The 16,180-nt window shown below is 43.2% G+C and overlaps 1 long non-coding RNA gene across 2 annotated transcripts in view; it reads left to right on the forward strand.

The window, feature by feature from the left end:
• The first annotated feature begins 723 nt into the window (after positions 1-723).
• The window catches only part of LOC138756509 (uncharacterized), a 63,664-nt gene continuing 48,207 nt past the window's right edge, over positions 724-16,180 (forward strand). For both annotated transcript variants that reach the window (XR_011353120.1, XR_011353121.1), the window contains exons 1-2: positions 724-835; positions 2,727-2,814. This is a non-coding gene — a long non-coding RNA (uncharacterized lncRNA). The remainder of the gene's footprint in view (positions 836-2,726; positions 2,815-16,180) is intronic.

Consider the following 16,180-nt stretch of genomic DNA (forward strand, 5'->3'; position numbering starts at 1 on the left):
TTCCTTGGGCAAATGGGCAATAAAGTAAGGCGCACGGTTAATGGAGGCTTTTACATTCTGTTTTGCACAATCTAAAGCTTTGCAGGCAATTTTGTGGTCAGAGGAAAGCCAGCTTTGAAATAGAAAACACCCCGTCCTTTAGGAATTTGTACTTTGTCCCCTTGTCTGCATGGGTTTTGCCTGGGGGGGGGGGGGGCACTCCGGTTTCCTCCCACTGTTCAAAAACGAACTGGGGTCAATCGGGTGTAATAGGGCAGCACGGACTCGTGGGCCAGAATGGCCTGTTACTGTACTGGTATGTCTAAATTTGAATTTAAAAGTAGTGTTCTAATTGAGGGACTAATTAACCAAAGAAATTCAGCAAGTCACGCAACATCTGAAGGGTGAATGGTTGCCAATGTTTTGGACCTGGGCCCTTCATCAGGTATAAGCTGGACGAATGGGCAATCTCCTTACAGATGGCGGCCTCAATACACTGGAGCCTTAAACCAGATTGCAGCTCTCGTTTATGAAAAAGAACTAGAGCAGACTCATTCAGAGACACCTTAAAGGGTTCGAACTTTGCTCATTATATATCTTTGTTTACAGTTCCTTCTTTCTTTGAGTACAGTTTACAGTTACCAGTAATTAGAAATTCTCCCTGGCCTGCAAGTAAATAATTTCCTGGTTGATTGTGATGTCATGTACTTACACTGTCAATAAATTTGAACTTGAACCCTTGACTAGAGGACACGTGTTAAGGGTGAAAGGGGAAGTGTCCAAAGAAGACATTAGGGAGAACTTCACACAGAGATCGATGGGACTGTGGAATGAGCTGTCAGTTGAAGTGGTAAATGTAGGCTCAATTTTGATATTTAATAGGTACATGGATGGGAAGGGATATGGTCCGTGTACAGGTCAGTGGGAATAGGTTGAAAAATAGTTCAGAACAGAGTATAAGTGCTGAAGGGCCTGTTTCTGTTCTGTAGTGTTCTATTTGGACTCGGAGATGAGTACTACCACACAGCCACAGCTGATGGCATCCGGAGAAAGCTGTTACGCCGAGGTTCTGGAACTGAATATTACAATGAATACAATATAGTAGTGCAGGTCGCAGGGCCACCTACTGCCTCTTGGAGCCAGAGGCCTGGTTCAATCCTGACCTCGGGAGCTGACTGTGTGAATTTCACACATTCTCCCTGTGCCCTTGTGGTTTGCTCCAACTGCTCCGGTTGCCTCCCCCATCACACTCACGTGGGGTGAATTGTCCCGCTCATGTTCGTGAGAATCTGAGGGAGTTGATGGAAATGTGGGGAGGCTACAATAGGGCTCGTGTGAACAGGTCCTAGACAGTCAGTCAAGATGTTAATGTGCACGATGTGATCTGACTCAAATTCACAGCGCACATTTTCATTCACCTCGGGTCCTCTCCTATCTCTTCGCTTCATCGACGTTCTGCCGGCACTTGCTCTGAAGCAATTAAGCTGGTGTCAATAAAAAAAAATAAAAATAACAAGCAATATGACAGTACCCATAACTCTCCCCATAAACGGTGACATGCAATCACGTGTCAATCCAATAAACTGCTGCAGTTTGCCAGAGGAATTAATGGAGTGTGACCCTGCACCAGTCAAGGAGACATCTCTGTCCATAAAACAGCTGTTGTTGCCACGGCGGAGGGGGACTGTGATGCTGGACGTCACTCCCATGGCAACAATCCCATCAGTCATGCTCATCGCCCACTCAGCTCTGAGCAGTACAACACTGCTACCCTCTCATCGCAGCCCCAGTATGAAATCACCTGAAAGCGTGGCCTTAAGTGAACATTTCCTCCAACAGGCTACTCCACAGTCTCCCAGGACACTTGCACTGGCACTTCTCAGATCACCTGAGTGGAACTGACTAATGGAAAAACAAATGGTACCATTGAACCGAGCCACAGTTAACCCTTCACATCAGTCTTGACAACACTCCCAATGTATAGTTTTTTTCCCCGCAACAGAAGCTCATGTCAAATAGTCGGGCAACAAGGTTACAGGCAAAAGATTCCCAACTGGATGAAGCTAACCACAAGCTTGCAGATGTTTGGTATGACCTCAGAAACCCTGAAAAATTTCTGCAGACGTGTGGTGGCAAGTGGGCTGACCTGCCGCATCATGATCTGGAATGGTGACACAGGCAAAATGCTCCCCATTATTGAGTACTCGACAGGGAACACTGCTGTCAGAGAGCAGCAGCAATCTTCAAGGAACACGCTTTGTTCTCGCTGCTGCCATCAGGATAGAGGTGTAGGTGCCACAAGATTCGCACCACCAGGTTCAGGAACAGCTGCTCCCCCTCCACTATCAGACTCCTCAACATCAAACTCATTCAGGGACTTTATGTGTTTACAAGTGTACACTGCATACCTTTGTTTCTCCACTACCAATAAGTGGCAACTCTGCCTTTCCCACAGGAAAAAAGAATCTAAGGGTTTATGCGATGCCACGCACATACTTTGACAATAAATGTGAAACCTAACCCAAATCCGAGCAGGAGGATGTCTTTTCAGGGTGTTGGGCTCTTTCTATTACTGATAGCACAGTAGCTTATGCCTGGTGCAAGGCTACCCCAGGAATGACAAGAGAACAGGATAAGGCAGGCTGGCTCTGGTGTGGGTTTGATGCCACGAGGCTGGGAATTTTACAGATGCCCTTGTTCCAAGAGAGAAGGGACATTGATCATTGATTCCTTGGATTTTACAACAGGGAAGTTGGAGATGGCCAAGGATCTGAGAGCATGAGAAGAAAATGACCAAGGGATTATAATTGAATGAAACAGGAAAGTCTGCAGATGGTGAGATTATAGTCTTCTTTGGCTTGGCTTCGCAGATGAAGATTTATGGAGGGGTAATGTCCACGTCAGCTGCAGGTTCGTTTGTGGCTGACAAGCCCGATGCGGTTGCAGCGGTTGCAAGGGAAAGTTGGTTGGTTGGGGTTGGGTGTTGGGTTTTTCCTCCTTTGTCTTTTGTCAGTGAGGTGGGCTCTGCGGTCTTCTTCAAAGGAGGTTGCTGCCCGCCGAACTGTGAGGCGCCAAGATGCACGGTTTGAGGGGATATCAGCCCACTGGCGGTGGTCAATATGGCAGGCACCAAGAGATTTATTTAGGCAGTCCTTGTACAATAAACAATAAACAAAAGTAGCGGAGAAACTCAGCAATAGGAAGCAAAGGGATATAACAAACATTTTGTGCCTGAGTCCATCATCAAGGAATAATACAAAAAAACTGGTAGGCACCCAAATAAAAAGGTAGAAGGAGGAGAGAAGAAGGGGCAGGAGGTCATTCATAGGTGGATGTGGGTGAGAGGGCAAGAGAAAAACTGAGAAGGAATGGGGAGGGGGAGTAACTGAATGGAGAGGAAAGGGGTGGGGAACTGGAGAAAAGGAGACAGGAATGGGGACGAGAGACAGATAGGGGAGGAGCAAAATGGAAACTGGAGGTCGACATTAATGCCGTCTGGTTGGAGAGCACCCAGACGGAATATTAGGAGTTATTCCTCCAATTTGAGGCCAGCCTCGGCTTGTCAGTGCATGAGGCAATGGAAATAGTGTGTGGAATTGAAATGGTTGGCCATTGGGAGGTCCCTGCTAACACAGCAGAAGTTTAATCGACTCTAGCTAAATTGCTTCAGAGCGTGGGCCGGCAGAATGTCGATGAAAAGGCCCAGCCTGCAATACAATCTCCCTGAAATAGAGGACGACACATCTGGAGCACCAGATACAGATGTATAAAGTCCAAATTTATCTGTGGTTTTGGACTGACTTTCACTGGGATGTGGGTGGGAAGTGAATCACTGGTCTAGACCCAATTGTTACTGAAATATTTTGTTTGAGAAAAATTGTCATTGGCCCATTTCCTTTGGGGTTTTGAAACCGTGCACATAACAAGTCAATGAGGTACTATTAAAACAGTGGTTTTCAAACTTTTTCTTTCCACTCATATACCACCTTAAGCAATCCCTTACTAATCACAGAGAACCAATGGCATAGGTAATACTTCAAGTGGTATGTGAGTGGAAAGTAAAAAGGTTAAGAACCACTGCTCTACAAAGTGAAAGTCAGTCCAAAACCACAGATAAATTTGGACTTTATACAAATACAGTATGTTAACGGGCCATTTCAGCCCACAAGTCCGTGCCACTCAATTTACATCCAATTAACCTGCAACCCCTGATATGTTTCGAATGGTGGGAGGAAACTGGTGCCCCCGGGGGAAAACCCACACAGACACAGGGAGACATACAAATTCCTTACAGACAGCACGGGATTCGAACCCCGGTCCGATCACTGATGCTGTACCGCTACGCCCACCGTGCCATCCCAACACAACACGGAATAACCCAATGTCTCGGGGTTTGTGCAAAATAACTAATAATTGAATGAAGGTCCTGTCCTAATTGGAATTTGGCGAATAGCAGGAGTATCTTCCAGAAAGTGTATTAATCAGTCGTTGGCCAGTGGACGGATTTTCCACTTCTACTAAATGAGTTTGTCACTGCACACCTCTCCTTACTTTCACCTTGGCACAGACCTGGTTTAATCGGCTGGTCTTCAGCACACACTCCAGGCAGAGCTCAGGTACCTGCTGGAGGTGCAATTGAATTGTCATGGTGGGGAGCCACCATTAATTATGTATCACTTCTCCTAATGAATTTTCCATCTACTTACACTAAACACAACATGTGTTCTTTGCCATCTGATCAGAATAATCAAGGTCATTGTTTTCCAAACCTACTTCTCTCAGTATTCATGGTATACATTACATTGAGTCCCGGGAGTACTCAGCTCAACTCCTTAACCTACAGTGCACATGGCTCTGTCTCTACTGGGGAATAGTTCATACAGCAAATCCTTACAGAATATGCAAAATCAGGAGTAAAACAGGGTTGTGTGCCCCAACCTTGTTTACCATCTTTACTGCGGCAATCATCCATACCATCAAGGGCGATCTGCCCCCAGGAGTCAAAATTACAGAGCAGATGGCAGACTTTTCAATCTTGTCCATCTCAAGTCCAAAAACGAGGCATCCACGAGTTCCCTCATCGAGTTCCAATATGCAGATGATGACAGTGTTGTGGCTCTCTCAGAATACCGCCTGCAACAGATTCTGACTGCCTTTGACCACATATACACGAAACCTGGACTTTCCATCAATTCCAAGAAGACCCAGATCAACTGAGACAAATCAGATAGAACCGTCAATTCAACTTGGCAAAACAACCCTGGAAAACATGGACCACTTTCTGTATCTTGGAAGTCACATCTCCTGCAATGTCAACCTTAATGACGAGATCCAACATCACCTTAAATGTGCTGGAACAGCTTTTGGGCGTCTCTGAACAAGAGTATTTCATGATCGTAAAATCTGAACGGACATCAAAGTGTTAATGTACAAAGCAGTAGTGATTTCAATGCTCCTGTATGCATCATAAACCTGGACATCTGAAGGCACTTGAAAAGTTCCCCATCAACGTTGCCTTCAAAATGTCTTAAATAACAGCTGGGAAGATATAAGAACTAACGGCAGTGTGCTAAATGAAGCAAAAACAACAAGCATTGAACCCTAAGTCATCAAGAACCAGCTAAGATGGAGCAGTCATGTGGTTCAGATGGAAGATGAATGCCTGCTGAAACAAATCTTCTACTCCCACCTTAAAAAAGGCAAACGTAAAGGAGGTGGACAACAGAAAAGATTTAAAGACATCTTAAAACCCAACAACTGGGAAACCAATGCCAAGGACAGGATACTCTGACAAACATCATCCGAGAAGGAACAGCAACTTTTGAAGCCAATAGATGTGCAGAACTAGAAGGAAAGAGAAGAAAGTGGAAAGAGAGGCAGTGCCAACCAAAGCCCGATCTGCCATCTGGAATGACCAAAAGAACTTTCAAAGCCAAGGTTGGACTCTTAAGCCACCTGAGAGCCCATAACTAGATCAATGGAATGAAGGCTGTCATCCTCGACCACGGGGGATAGGCACAACGACAGAATATGAAAGACCTAAACCAAAATTCAAATCGATATCATGATACTTAGAACCACAGAACACAAAGGCATGGAAAAAGGCCCTTCATCTCATCTATTCAATGCCAAACTGGTCCCATCAACCTGCTCCTGGGCCATAACCCTCCAGACCTCTCCCATCCATGTACCTATCCAATCTTCTCTTAAGTGTTAAAAATCGAACCCGCATTCACCACCTCCACTGGCAACACACAAATCTGCTGGAGAAACTCAGCAAGTCACACAGTGTCCATAGGAAGTAGGAGGAAACCAATGTTTTACGCCTGAGACATTCATTCCTGACCAAAGTATGGGTCCCAAACATTGGTTAGTCTTTACTTCCTACACATGCTGCTGAGTTTATCCAGCACACTTTGGTGCATTGCACTGGCTTTCAGCTACATCCCTTGGTTCATGTCTCACCCGCCAGTTGAAACAACCTCCCATCTTATCTACGCCCTTCATAATTGAGTATGTTCCTCTAACGTCCTTTCTCTCCAACCTAGAGGAAAGATATCATCAAGATTGAGAAAATGAACAAGGGTGTTGCCATGATTTTAGAAGATGAGTTACAGACAAAGGTTACACAATCCCTCATCATAAATAAGCCCCCTCACTTTTGAAATCAACCTGGTGGGTAGGTGTGGAAGGGGACCATGTGATTTACTGCCCATGAATACAAAAGCTTAAATTTAAAAAGGTTGGGAGCCATTCAGCTTCAATATGCTTGGCTCTCCTTAACATGACATTGCAGAGCGAGTATTGGCAGTGATGGTTGTGCAATAAAATAATCCGATTGTTTACACTACTTGATCATGAAAAGAATGATTTAAAATTTTTATTTGCTTTTTCAAGCTTCTGAATTGCATTGACTTCCATGAGCACGGATGCAAGCATTTAATTCTCTAAAATCTGATCCACTGCCACAAAAAGAGACTATATAAACCAGTTGAACCCTGAAAGCTCCCCCCACCACCACCACCACCACCATTTGGAGGATCTAGCTGTGACTAACTAGGTCAGTTTACATGTCCTTGAGAGAGTGGTGCTGATTAAAGGTGGTCCCATGGAACAATTTCATAATTTTGGCCTGATAACAGTAGAACGACTTACTATCTCCAACCTCAGAAAAGATATGCTGTACCAGTGACAAAACAGTATACATTTAGCACACCATCTCCCGAGTGCCACGTCCCTGGAGTGCGCCTTTAAGAAGCAAATGAGGAAGCCCATTCTGACAGGTTTAAATGCTTAACTAAATGAATCAGCTATTTTAACTCAGGTAGGTGATGTAGAGCGTGGGGGTTGGTGGTAACTCTTCGGATCCATGGCAAACACCTCTGGAGGAAGCGTCTGCAGATGAAGGTAATTCAGATAATGAGCTGCTCTGGGAGCCAGGCACTGCAATGCATCAGGCAGGAGTTAAGATGCCTGGATACTTTGTTCTACAGATTGCTTAGTTTGTCAAGAGAGTGTGAATTACAAAAATCAGAATATAATAAATTAAAAAGGGATTGGATGGGATGAGTCATGTCCTCTTCTTTTAATTCCAAAGTGAAGGGGGTAGCATCCATTGGCTCGGCAGGAAGATTTGTAATAGCACATTGCCGGATGCATGCAGAATCCTGGACGCTCATTAATTTATATGCTCCAAATTTCGACGATGAATCCTTTATACAAAATATGTTCTTAAAAACAAAATGTGCTGATTGGAGGAGATTTAAATTTTTGCTTGGGCCCAGTCCTCGATAGATCAGCAAGGAAAATGACACAAGTAAAGGATGTGAAAGTTACTCTATCTTTTACTTGACAGATGTGTGGAGATAGTTACATCTCACGACAAGAGATTATTCATTCTACTTAAAGTTTTATAACCATTTACAGCACGGAAACAGGCCATGTCAGCCCTTCAAGTCCGTACCGGTTCACTTGAACAACTCCACTAGCTCCTCCGCAAACTCCTGAGGAAGTAGAGGCTTTCTTCATGACGCCATTGGTGTGTTGGTTCCAGAAAAGATCTTCCGAGATGGTGACTCCCAAGAACCTACATTTGCTCATCCTCTCCACCTCTCTGTTCAGAAATCTGATGGTGGAAGCCTGCAGACGCCATGGTTAAAACAAAAACAATGCTGGAGAAACTCAGCAGGCCAAACTGTGCATTTGACCGTGATGATGGTTGATGTGTCAATCACTCTATACCATGATTAGATTTTCTGTTTCTTGGATAACACGATCTCTTCAGGCTCCTTGGTGTGGATTGCAGAAGGTCATGTGACCTCTCTGCCTGGTACACCTGGCTGGAATGTGGATTGTGGAGGGTCATGTGACTGCTCCAGTGAGCCTGATTTCGGAAGTGAATTCACCTGCCAATCTTGGATTAGGACTGCCAACCTGTGAGGTTGATGTGTGACTCCTATACAAGTATAGACCTGAATTTAATGTCAGCACAATTGAAAAACAGAGTGGTTGAAATGGAATATTTAACCAGACTGTTTTCTGACCACTCACCTCTGATTTTAATGATAATGATGGCTGAGAGGCAAGGGAATGTCTACAGATGGCGTCTTAATCCTACACTGGTGAGAAGGACAGACTTCTGTAATTTTATCAGGGAACAAATAGAATTGTTTTGAGAAACAAATAGACCCTCCACCAATGATAGTTTCCTAATATGGGATACATTAAAAGCTTACTTTAGGGGACAGATAATTTCATATACAAAAAAAAAGGAATATATGGCTGAGGTCAATGGCCCAAGAGAAAGAAATATCAGAATTAGAAAAAGAGTACTAGAGAACAGGTTTGAAAGAAAAATATAAAACTTTGGTATATATAAAAAAAAATTGAAATACAATACATTACAAACATAGAATAGAAAAAGCTATATTAAAGTCAAAGCAGAAGTATTATGAATTGGGAGATAGAGTGCATAATGTTTTGTCTTGGCAACTACAGATACATCAAGGATGATAAATGAAATTCAAACAGAGCCTGACAAATTAACATATAACCAAAAGGAAATCAATGATACTTTTAAACAATATTATACAAAGCTATAGACATTAAATTTGATAGGGGTTTCTATTGAAATAGATGAATTTCTCTGAGCAATTGAGCTGCCAAAACTGGAAGAACTAGATCTGAAGGAACTCACTTCACAAGAGAAGCAATCGAAAAAAGCCCTGAATATATTACAGGCAAATAAATCACCTGGAGAGGATGGTTTCCCTTCTGAGATTTAAAGATAATTTAAAGATCTCTTGATGCCTTTTATTATGGAGATATTGGACCAAGACTCTTCCGAAATCCTTCTTAACAGCTTTTATCATGGTACTACCAAAATAAAACTAGAGACCCGCTAAAACCATCTTCATAGAGACCTATCTCCATTTTAAATGCAAATTACCACATTTTGGCAAAAAGCACTGGCTAATAGACTAGGGGAATATCTACCTAAATTGATAAATTCAGTCCAGGTGGGCTTCATTTAAAAAAAAGACACTCTGCAGATAAATTGAGCAGACTATTTAAGATAATTCATTTGACCAAGTCTAAAGAAAATCCAAGTATAACTGTATTGTTAGATGCAGAAAAGGCATTTGATTAACTAGAATGGCTTTTCCTATTTAAAGTACTAGAAAAGTTTGAAATGGGCTGAACATTTATTGATTGGACAAAAACTCTTTTATAATAACCACAAGCTAAAATTATAACCAAATGTTGTCGATATTTCCTTTGAGTTGATCTAGTAAACAGGTGTGTCCGCTATCTCCAGGCCTCTTTGCTTTGGCAATTGAACCATTAGGAGAAATTAGAAGGAGAAATCCAGATATAAAGGGATTCAGAGTTGGCCAGGAAGAGAATAAAATTAATTTATTTGCAGATGATGTGCTGTTATACTTATCAGACCCTGCTGAGTCCTTGACCAAACTACAGACTAAACTGAAAAATTATTTTATAACCTATTTATAGGTTATAAAATATTTAGGAATAATGGTAGATAATCTACAAAATTTATATACAATTAATTACCCTCCCTGCTTGGAAAGATCAAGTAGGATTTACAAAGCTGGAGAGATCTGCCCAAAAGTATTAATTGGAAGGGTTAATTGTGTGAAAATGAAAGTGATGCCGAGACTGTAATACCTCTTCCAATTGTTACTGATTTCTTTGCCTAAGAACTTCTTTAAGATACTTAATGTTAAAATACTAAAATGTCTATGGAATAATAAAAATGCCTAGGTTTGCATGGAAAGACTGACATGGTTTGTGGAGGAGCTAGTGGAGTTGTTCAAGTGAACCGGTACGGACTTGAAGGGCCGACATGGCCTGTTTCCGTGCTGTAAATGGTTATATGGTTATATGGGAACATAGGTCAGGAGGATTAAGATTACCAGTTTCTAAAAAATATTATTTAGCAGCCCAGGCAAGGTTCCTCACATCCTTTTTTGAAGAAGAGAACTCTCCCTCGTGGATCCAAATGGGACCACATACAATGAGAGAGGGTGCAAAAGTTAATAATAGATAAAACAGATAACCCTATCCTAATACATATGATTAAAATTTGGTACAAGATTAATGAAAGTATTGGAAAAAAAGTGGGGATATCACCAAAAGCACCATTGTGTAAGAAATAAATATTGTCCATGAATTTTAAATATTTGGCGCGAGAAAGGAATTAAACATAATGAAGATTACTATGAAGAAGGGCTAATGTCTTTCAAGCAACTAAAACAGAAATATAATCTGTCAAATGAACTTTCCACTGCTTTCTTCAGTTGAGACCCTTCTGGTGAGTGAGATAGGGCCCCACAATGGCCCCACCCTCAAGCAATGAAGTGGAGGGGATGCTTCGACTGGGAAATGCACCTAAATACATAACCAGAATGTATTCTGCTCTCCAAGGCAAAAGTTTTAAGCCAGGCCTACAAAGGTCAAGGGAGAGGTGGGAGTTGGATTTAGGTATTACAATGCCAGAGGAATGTTGGTCTGACTGGTGTTTGGACAATATGACATCACAGATTAATGCAAGATATGGATTGGTTCAATATAATTTTTTTTACACCAATTATGTCTTGCACCACAAAAACGATATAAATTAAAATCTGAAATATCCAAAGTGTGAAACTGGAACTTTCATACGGTCTACGTGGTCATGCGTGAAGGTGAGATCATTCTGGCATGATATCACTGAAACATGAACAAAAATTCACACATGACCCAGAGCTGTATCTTCTCAGCAATAAACTGACTAAATCTCAAATTTATTTTGTTAAGATTGCCCTGGCTATGGCCAAGAAGTGGATAGCAGTCACTTGGAAGTCCAACTCTCCCCTTCTTATTGCTCGATGGGCCGGGGAGATGTGTAGTTGTACACCCATGGAGAAAATTACGCCGCATAACTTAAAAAATAAATATAATATTTTTATTAAGATATGGCAAACATACTTAGGCTATATAGGGGTCCATTTGTAAAAACTTGACCCTTCAATGTATGCAAAGTTGTAAAATCCCAGAAAACAAAAATTAAGAAAGAAGCTACAGCTCTGATTGAACACAAAGATATTCTTGCATTGGTATGTGGGGGGAGGAAAGAAGGGGGAATTTTTTATGTTTGTTTTTTTGATGGTAAACATTTAATATATATTTGAAATGTATAAAAGTTCAAAGACTGTGTGAATATATATATCCATATGGAAAAAATGAAAAATAAAATGTTTTTAAAAAGAGGGCACAAATACAAGCGATGTAGGTATTAGCTTCCAAAAGATGTGGAAATGAGGGGCCTAATGTTGATGGGTGGTGAAGGAGGGCTTCTTCTTCGTCGTTTGGGATGTGCCAGTGGAGGAGCTTTAGTGGGCTGCTGACAGGCAGAGGACAAACAGCCACCATTTTCCTGCCTTACTGCCCACACCTGCACTCGTCAAATGAACCAGGTCCTCAAGATTTCCATTCCTTCAAGCTAGCGTACAAGACCTTTGGTCAAATGAAAACAATACTCTGGATTCTTTTTGCTCTGTCAGTTGATTCCGAATGCATAAAAAGAATGAGTCACAGAGCATGGTAAGGTTTGCAACAATTATCAGGCATTCCCAACCACTCTGCTCACATTCTACCACTCACCTACACACGATTTACAGTGAACAACCCAGCCCACGTCTTTGAGGAAAATCGAGCACCCAGAGGAAACCCATGCAGCCATAGGCAGGACGTGCAACCTCCACACAGATAGCATCGGAAGTCAAGATTGATCCCAGGTCTACCAATTGCCAATTCTTTAGAACGAGCCTGCAGCTGACGTGGACTTTTTACCCCCTCCATAAATCTTCGTCCGCGAAGCCAAGCCAAAGAAGAAGAGGGCATGAAGAGAAATCTTCACAGACACAGGAGCTCAAGAACCTGTTGATTGAACTCTTGTTCCACCCAGCTACTGTACTATGCTGCTCTCAGCTATCTGATGAATTTATCTGAAATCTCTCATTGCAAACATTAGGGTTTGATAGTTGAATGTGTTTCCAGGGGATTGTAATGCTTATCTAGCCATGTCAAAAATGATTGACAGTTCATCTGATAAATCCAATAGTGATCAAAAGATTTCCATCAGGGAGAGAACAAAGTCTACAGCAGTGAAAACACTTCTGGAAGCTTTACGTCAGCCCCCTTCCTCCAACTTAAAGGTGACTGGCCTTTATACAATCAAGTTCCCTCCCTAAGCAGGGGCATCTAAATATAATCTTTAACCACAAAGTCCTTACAAGATTAAATCTGTGATGTTTTGTGCTGCTCTGGGTCCATTTTGATCCTCAGGGTGGGATCCACTGACACAAACCAGCATTCAAATGACAAAGGCAGTGAAACACACAAGTTCTCAGATGCTGTGAATGTAGTAAAAACAAAAAAACTGGTGGAACTCAACAGATCACACAACATCCAAAGATGACAACATTTCAGACTTGAGCCCTTCTTTGAGGTATGAGCAGAAAGCAGGCAGGCACAATAAAGAAGGGCCTGCTAATAACTAATGAGCCAAGACTTGGATTCAGAAATGATTTGGTTGGTGCAGATATCGACCAATATGGCTGAAGACTCTATTCTGCGTTTCTCACTGATCTCTGAGTACAATTCGATGCACCCTCTGTGGCCTTCTCTATATCGGAGAGACCAGTCGCAGATTAGGAGATCGCTTCGCCCAGCGCCTCCTTTCCATCCGCCACAACAGCGACCTCCCCGTAGCCAATAATTTCAATTCTGAGTCACACTCTCAAGCTCTGTCCATGGGCTTTCACACTACCCCACCCTGACCACCCGCAGATTTTGGAGGAACAACACCTCATTTTTTCATCTGGGCACCCTCCAACCTCAGGGCATGAACACTGAGTTCACTACATTCCACTAATAAGCTTGCCTTTACTCGTTATTCCAGTTCCTACTTCCCTTCTCTCTCCATCTAGCCTAGACTCCTCCCTCCCTTCCTGCAGTTCATAGGTGACATGATGCCTTTGTTTTGCATAAAATTAGATTTTATCTGGAATGGATATCAATCACTTCTAGGTGAAATTACACCAGTTCTGACATTGGATTGGACTGTTCCATACATGATCCTTGTTAGCAGGCCTGACCTTTCTCCAGTGCCAGGAAAAATTCACCACATCTAGTTCCACCTTCCGTATAGGTATAAAACATATTTTGGAGTTGGGAGGTGATGTTGAGATTGTATAAGACGTTGGTGCGGCCTAATTTGGAGTTCTGTGTGCAGTTCTGGTCGCCTAATTGTAGGAAGGATATAAACAGAGTGGAGAGAGTGCAGAGAAGGTTTACCAGAATGTTGCCTGGGTTTAAGCATCTGGAGTATGGGGAGAGATTGGACAGATTGGGTCTTTATTCTTTGGAGCGTAGAAGGTTGAGAGGGGATTTGATAGAAGTATTTATGAAAGGGATAGACAGAATGGATGTGGATAGACTATTTCTGTTAAGAGGAGGAAAGTTTAAAACAAGAGGACATGAGTTAAGAATTAAGGGGCAGAGGTTTAGAGGTAACATGAGGGGGAACTTCTTTACTCAGAGAGTGGTAGCTGTGTGGAATGATCTTCCGGGAGAAATAGTGGCGGCGGAGTCAATTGTATTATTTAAGAAAAGGTTGGACAGGTATATGGATGAGAGGAAGATGGAGGGTTATGGGCATTGTGCAGGGAGGTGGGATTAGAAAGGGGTGTTTGGTTCGGTGCGGACTAGAAGGGCCTAATGGCCTGTTTCCGTGCTGTAATTGTTATGTTATGTTATATGTTATGTTAATTAAAATTCTGCAACATTGGGGACTGGGCCCAAGATGGTGCCTTTGCTGGGCAGCGTAGCACAAGAGGTTGCAGATTCTGGGGGACCAGTGGACTGGCACGGGCACCAGAAACAGAGAGAAACACCTCCTGTTGAGAAGGAGAAGTACGGGAGATGATCCAACAGGAAGGTGACCACAGCAGCAGACTCACGAGGGGTTCACCGTTCGAAAGACTCACACAGGCTAAGGGCTCTTGGACACTGGTTCATGGGAACCAGATGTCAGAACTGGGATTCGAGAGGGTGCTGAGGGCCTCTTGATCATATCGGTTTGAATCTGGAGCTTGGGATGCCAATGGATAGCCTATGCAGCTGCAGACTTCAGGCTTCAGGCTTCTGCCTCAGGGAGTAGTGACAGGAGGTTCTTGAGTCCTGAGGTGCTGGATTTCAGGCAATGTCGTGGAGTTTCAGGAACTGTGCTGGATCACCTGATGTCCTGTTGGGAACTATGCAGGTTCCAGTTCTCTATCCACCCTTGTAAACACACACCAAAATGCTGAAGGAACTCAGCCAGTCTCACAGAATCCATAGGAGGTAAAAATATCTCACTGACGTTTTGGGCCTGAGGTGTTGTTCCTCCAATTTGCGGGTGGTCTTAGTCTGGCATGGCATAAGGCATGTCAGCAAGGGAATGGAGTGGAGTTTTGAAATGGGTGGCCACTGGTAGATTCCCGCTATTACAGTGGACAGAGCAAAGGTGCTCAACGAAGCAATCTCCCAGTCTGGATCCAGTCTCTCCGACGTAGAGGAGGCCACAATGGGAGAACCAGATGAAGTAGATTAGCCATTCTTAATGGGACCTGTGTGGCAACACCTGGGGCCACACACTGAAATCATATTTTTTCTTATGGAGTCGGGAGGAGAGAGGTACAGAAGAAAGCAATTAAACTTGACTGTTTCACAATGAATCGGGGCTCATAAACTTAGAGCAGAGTCCTAAGGGGGCAATAGCCAAAAGAGTATCGAAATTGGCTGCAGTAGACAATGCCTGCAGATTCACAAGTGAAGTGTTGCCTCATTTGGAAGGACTGTTCAGGGCCCTGAATGGTGACGTGGGCGCAAGTGTAACATTTCTTGCCATTCACCGGGGTAGGTGGGATAGGTGGGAAGGGAGGAGTGGATGTGGGGATCACAGAGGGAGTGGTCTCTGTGGAAAGGGGAGGAGAGGGAAAGATGTGTTTGATGCTGGGATCATGTTGTATGTGATGGATATTGTGCAGGATGATATGTTGGATGTGGAGGCAGATGGGTTGTGTATAAAAGTCAAGGGGAATCCTGTCCTTGTTGCATATGGGGCGGATGGGATAGGGGTAATGATTGATATGCAGGTGAGGGCTGAGTTGATATAGTAATTGAGGGGAAGTTACGCTTTTTGAAAAGGGAGGACATCTCGGATAATCTTGCATGGAAGACCTCATCCTAGAAGCAGATGTAGTGGAAACAGAGGAATTGTGAGAAAGGAATGGCATCTTTACAGGGGACAGGGTGTGAAAAAGTGTAGTCCAGGTAGCTGTGGGAGTTTGAAGATGTCCGTCAAGAGTTTGTCTCCAGAGATGGAAGTAGAGATTGAGAAAGGGGAGAGCATTGCTAGAGATGGACCAAGTGAATTTGAGGTCGGGGTGGAAGTTGGTAGCAAAGTGGACAAGCACCAAAATTAGTCGTCGATGTAGCGGTGGAAGAGTTGAGGAGCCCTTGCCTGTGAAGGCTCACAGCAGGGATTGTTGCACATAGGCAACAAAAAGGCATGGCTACCCCTTTGACCTGGAGAAAGTGGGATGAGTCAAAGGAGAAGTGATCGAGGGTGAGGACAAGTTCTGCCAGTCAGACG

The sequence above is a fragment of the Narcine bancroftii genome, chromosome 3 (assembly GCF_036971445.1).
Source record: "Narcine bancroftii isolate sNarBan1 chromosome 3, sNarBan1.hap1, whole genome shotgun sequence".
NCBI lineage: Eukaryota > Metazoa > Chordata > Chondrichthyes > Torpediniformes > Narcinidae > Narcine > Narcine bancroftii.